The sequence below is a fragment of the Cotesia typhae genome, unplaced genomic scaffold (assembly GCF_013202065.1).
Source record: "Cotesia typhae breed Kobodo isofemale line unplaced genomic scaffold, CoteBio_Ctyphae scaffold_13, whole genome shotgun sequence".
Lineage (NCBI taxonomy): Eukaryota > Metazoa > Arthropoda > Insecta > Hymenoptera > Braconidae > Cotesia > Cotesia typhae.
The window spans coordinates 7,613,603-7,620,294 of NW_027423774.1; positions in this window are offsets into that span (position 1 = coordinate 7,613,603).

A 6,692-nucleotide genomic window follows, 5' to 3' on the forward strand; every position below is an offset into this window, starting at 1 on the left:
GACTAGAACTAGAGTGGAATCAAATTGGACTCAGAATGTAATTAAAGTGGAACCAGAGTGGAATCAAAGTGAATCCAGAATGAAACCGAAGTGGAACCAGAGTGATACCAGAAAGGAACCAGATTAGAATCAAAGTGAATTTTACATAAAATCAAGATGGCTTCAAAGTGGAATCAACATGTGAAATTAAAATGAAATCAGAGTAAAATAATAATCAAATCAGAATTCATTCAGATTTAAACTAGCGTGAAGTCAACGTGAAATTTGCATGAGTCACAATGGAGTTATTAAAAATTAGATTAAACTGTCAGTAAATTTAGAATAAGTTCGGATAAAATCGAAATGAATTAAGATAAAACTACAGCAAAACTAAAGTCAGATCCGATAAAACTTCATAGGGATCTGAATGTGTAAATAATTTAATATAAATAATAAATTACCTTCATTGGAAAAAATTAATCAATTATTAATATACTTCTTAAAGTTTTTTCCATCTTTATTATATAAATGTACATAATAAGATGTTACATAGTGGAAAACGTATCCTTTTATAATTTCAATGATATATATTAATATATTAATCAACATTAACAGTTTGTTTATTTAGTCACATCTCTATTTAAAAATGTTGATTAAAGAGTATTAAAAATTAATTCTTCTCAATCAGTTTTTATAATCAAAGTTGTTATTCATCTCATCTTTGACAAATTTAAAGATTTCTCCCAATCTTACGTACACTAAAACTATTTTAATAAAAACTTTATTATATCAATTATGAGTTGATCAGCATCGAAAATTGTATTTAAAATCAAAAATATAAAATATAAAATTCCTATCATATAGAACGTAAGTTTCAGAAAATTGTAAATGTCTATATATAATATATCTGGTGAAGAAAATAAAGTCATGCGTAATATATGTCGGTAAAAATGTATGCTTCAATTTTTCTCCTAAATTCTCTTAAAAAAATTACATATCAATCATGACATAGTTTTTACTACAGCTGTTTTTTAAAATGCTTTTCGTACATGAACCTATTCACTATATGTATACAGTCTATAATTGTGCATTAAAAATCACAGGAAAAAAATATACAACTTGAAAAAATTAATTTTCCAATGACTTTTGTTTAAAGTAAAAATAAATTTGTCGTAATACTTCAAAGTTCACTTTCATTGTTACTTTACTTTCAAATTTTATGGTTTAAAGAAGTCAAAAATTAATGATGACCAACGTAGTAGCATTTCGTTCGTCGGTTTCCAGTGAAAAAATGAAATTCAAGAATTAGTAGGTCCAATAATTATAAACAAAATGAAACGATCAGAATATTATAACGATATTACACAATTTTATTTAGTTACCAAACTTGACAATGTTTCGATTTAGATATCCAAATTAATTATCACGTCAATTTCTATGAACTTGTACGTCAAGTAGTATCGTATACACGATGAAAAAAAATTTTTGTCTGATCATATATGATTATACATGAGGTTTGGAATGATCAAACATATATGACCAAAACATCTTGCGATAATACTCTTGGGACCTTAAAAAGTTTTTTTTTTAGACTGGCAATACGATTGTTTTGACACTGACATATAGCCTGTCAATAATTACCGAAAAATTTATTGGACAGTGATTATTTTCTAATTTTTTTTAATAATGACATAATTTTTTTGTAATTTTATTGTACTTTGCGAATTTGATCAAATTTAATAAGTTCTTAAACTTTACAAAAATCTATTGAATTCCGGAATTTGATGAAAGTGCAAAAATTTTTATAAAAACCAGTACTTTCTGTTGTTAAAAGTCTAATAAATTTATGTCTTTCAATATTAATGCTGGTGACTTGGACGAGTGAGCAGCGTTCCAGACGGCTTCCAGCTAAAAAGATTTGAGTTCGAGCCCTTCATACGCCTGCGATTTTTTTATTTAATATTGTCATGAATTGATTATCCTAATATTGTAACGAACCATTACCGTACTATTCCATTTCTCTATGTATTTATGAAATGAATTTGTTATTCTCGAAAGCATTTTTTTATCAGACATATATGAGTAAAAATAATTATATATGATCATATATAATAATGCATAAGTAAATCTGATTATATATGATTAGACGTGGCCAATATATATATATATATATATATATATATATATATATATATAAACTTTTGAACAAACTACATTTTCTGAATCAGCTCGAAAAACTTAGTCAGAAAATGGCTAAATTTTTTAAAAGTTACGCCATGAGGACGGCTGCAATAGTTAGATTTTTATGAAATCTACTAATAATTATGTAGCAATACGAACGTTTTGAACCATATGTATTTTGATCAGACGAAACAAGATCGATATAAATTCACAGTAGGTATACTGAAGTGTAAACATGACAGGTCCGTTCTAAAAATTCTTTGGATTTAATCTAAAAATACTTTGGAGTAACTCAAAATTCATAAAGGATTTGCTAAGAAAATAATTAAAGTTCACTCTGCAACAATTTGTATTCACTTTGGTTCTACTCTGGTTTTATTCTTTATCTACTCTCATTCCATTTTGATTCCAATCGAATTTTATTCAGATTGCATTCTGATTCAACTCCGACGCCACTTTGGTTTTATTCTGGCTCCACTCCGCATCCACTCTGGTCTCACTCGATAACCAATCTGGACCCGCTTCGGGTCCATTATGAATTCATTCTGTATCGATCGTGAATCCACTGTGTATCCACTTTGGTTTCATTCTGGCTCCACTATAGTTTCACTGAATAACCAATCTGGCTCCGCTTTGGCTTCACGTTGATTCCATTCTGTATCGATCTTGAATTTTCTATGTGTTCACTATGGGTCCATTATGTATTCAATTTGTATTCACTCTGTATTCACTATGTATTCACTCTGTATTCACTCTGAATACAGTCTGGTTTCAATCTGATTTCACTCTGAAAAAAAGGCACAAAACCACTCTGGAAACACTCTGGATCTAGTATGATTCCACTCTGACTCTGGAAACAGAGTGGTTCCAGAGTGGACTCGCAGTCGCAAGGGTATTGTAAAATAAAATATATATCTTTTGGAAATTAATTTATTAATTTATTAACTACTTGACATTATTCAATAAATTACCGAAAGCTTACATCCACGGATTTATTTTTTGCTATAAATTTAATTTACATGTCCAAATTAATTTAATAACAAAAAAAATAATTAACAATTGTTCCACTTTTAATTTTAATTTTTATTTGTTTTTTTGATTTTATAAGTAAATAACCTAAAGCTTACATCCACGGATTTATTTTTTTGCCAAAAATTAAATTGACATGTCCAAGTTAATTTAATAACAAAAAAGATAATTAACAATTGTTGCACTTTTGATTTTAATTTTTATTTGTTTTGTTGATTTTATAAGTAAATTGACATATGCCTGTCAAGTGAGGTTATAAACATCTAATTGACTGTTCATTCATCTGACTATAGTACATCAAAGTATAGTGATAATCAGTATACGGGTATTATGATAATCAGTATACCTAAGTATTGTGATAATCAGTAAACTTATTGTGATTATCAAAATACGACGTATTCTTAGTAGCACAATACCAAATATTTTGATTATCAAAATAAATATCCTTAGTAGCAAAATACTTTTTTCTCAGTGAGGGTGTTTCTAGAAGTAGTCCACTCTATATTACTCTACGGAAGAAAGATATGGGTGTATATCCTTTAACAGAAGACGTACCGGCAAAAGATAGCGGCAGTGCATATGGCCAAACAGACCAATGTCGGTAAATACCACCGTCGGTAACCTGCCCAGAACTCTCCTTATAACAGTTATTAACACTCCTTATAAGCAGCATGGTCTAGTTTTGAAGATATATATATATATATATATATATATATATATATATATATATATATATATATATACATTATAATAAATGATGTGAATATTAATAATATTTATAGAATGTGTAACAGGGTAAAATTACCCTTAATCGATAAGTCACCGGATATCGATAATTATTCGACAGACCACTGGCGCGTCTCGATCTTCGGGCCTAAAGGGAGAATAGGAGGGGGTGAATTTGGGTTAAAATAGGTGAGCCGTGCAGTGGAAAAAGGAGAAGCAGTGTAGCCAGAACGTGCTCTATTCTTATCCCCACTTTGTAGGACACTCTCATCTGAATACATTGAAAGCGGTACAAAGTGGGGGTAAAAAAATCGCACGATCTGGCCACACTGGGGAGAAGTAGTGTGACCGCCAGACTGAGTGCCACGGAAATCAAGAAGGACCGATCCCCGGAGTAGTGACGAGACGAAGGAAGCCAACTACAACTAGGACTTCATCCTCAACGAGTGAGTTGGATCATCGTTTTGTTCGTCAAGGTATCAATTGTTGCTCTGTGGGAGAGAAGTGGACCGCGGTTTGCCGAATGCCCAGTTACTTCTCCTATTTAATTGTTATGGATCGTTTAATCGACGATTATTAATAGATTAATTGTGGAACATTTGCTAGTTTTAGATTTGGTGATTTTCATGGGGGCTTATACCCGAAAATCTCTCAATCAACCTTGTGGGAAAATTTAATAACTAAAAATTATCAATTAATTAATTAACATCCGAAAATTTCGTTAATTTTATTGTTGTAATTTTAATAGCAATTAACTTAGTAAAATTGATTGATTTTTGTCATTGAAAAAAATCGATAAATTTTTATTCGTGGAATTTTGGTCAAGTGTCAATTTTTGTGTGGCAGTAATTTCCAATACCCAAGGTCAAGCAAAGCAGCTAGCGAATATTCTAGCAATTAAAATCCGAACAAAAACAGTTTCACTGTTTTATGAACTTGTTGATAAAAAAGCACCGATTTATTTATAACTAATATCTAAATAAACAACTGTATTGAAATATACGAACATGCTAGCTTTTGTTCCTTTCATTTCTGCTGATACAAAATCAGAGTTTGTAGCGAGATAAGTTGCAACTAAAGGTGCTTCACTAAAACCAGGATCCACTTTTCGCCGAGGCATTTTTATTAATTCGTTGATAATCACAAACTACACTGTTGAACTGATGCTTCTCAAAAGTCTTAGTATAACAACATTGACATGTTCATAACCTCCAAACACATTCACTTTAAATTTAAAAAAACATTTCACAAAAATTTATTTCACTTTTAATTATTTTCAACAAAATCTAGCATTAAAAATAGGATGTATAAAACTTAAAATTGAAATAAACTTAACTTTAAGTTTTTTAGCAATGTAAAATATTATACATGACTTAAATGCTCATTCAAATATACGCGCTACAAACAGCACAATGACGTCACACCAATCACATCACGTTTTACATCACGTAACTTTTATGTAATTTAGGACCACTTTTATTTATTAAATTATCTAAATTTTTAAGAACAAAATCGAAAAATTTTTCTTCCAAAAATTTTAAAAAATTATATAGAATGTAAAAATATCAAAAGTTTATGAATATCAAAATCATGCAAATACCCAATTAGTTCGTATATTATAGTTTGATTGATTTGTTTAGTTAAATTTGAATTTGATACTTAGGGCGGTTGGCGCTAGTGTATTTGACTGATGTTTTCTAATATTGTATAGTATAGTATATACCGAATGTTTTTATGGTGGGCTATATGTTGCCCCGCAATTATTGATTCTGAATGTATCGTTTGTTTATATTTTATTTCTGTAAGAATAATTAACTAATCTATCAATTTTGTTTACTTTGTATTAATTTATATGACTAAGGCAGCTGTGCAATATAAGATAGTAATTGTATTAATTCGTGTTATGGTAAATATTGTAATTATATCAATTATTATTTTATTTTGCTGGTAATTGACATGTGTATTTTCCAGATGCCTGATGGAGGTCTAATAAATGACCGAAACGTCGCAGAAATAATAATGTAATCATTATTACGATCGTACATTGTCCACATTCCTGAGATAAAATTATCCGAACAAAAACAGTTTCACTGTTAAAAATTGCGCCATGTCCACGTTCATAAAACTCATCTTAATGACATCTGCACTTTGCAAAAAAAAATAAGACTCGTTACAATAATTTTCATTCTATACAAAAAAAAGTTAAATACAAAAAAATACCAAGAAACCGTCATAATGTTGAAAAAATTGAAAAAAATTTGTTGAAAATTTAAAAATTAAGAAAAAATTTTTTTATCGTACTTGGCGCGCGTCATTGAGTACCCCAAATTTTTTCAGGATACATGAACATCCTTTTAATGTTTCAACATTTATAAGTAAGTCAACCTATAAAATGCATAAATGTAATTAATGAAATATTATTTTATGATACGTTTAACAAAAGTTAGGTAAAAACAACACGGCATACGTATTTTATTTGAAATTGTTAAATTCTCCGCACATCGTTTATGATTTCAATAAAACGCCCTCTCCTGTTCGGTTATGCAATTTGCTTACAAATGAATACGCCTGCATACGTTGACTCTGTAGTGGAATCACTGCGAAAATTGAGTTGACTAAAAAATAAAACATATGGCCGACTAAATTGAGAAAATGCGGTGTGATTGCCAATCAAAATGTGTTAATTACAATTAAACGAAGCACGATCAAGTTTCTTCGTGAAAGCTTAATGACGGAACTGAAAAAATTGAATTAAAAAATTTTGTGTTATTTCAGAT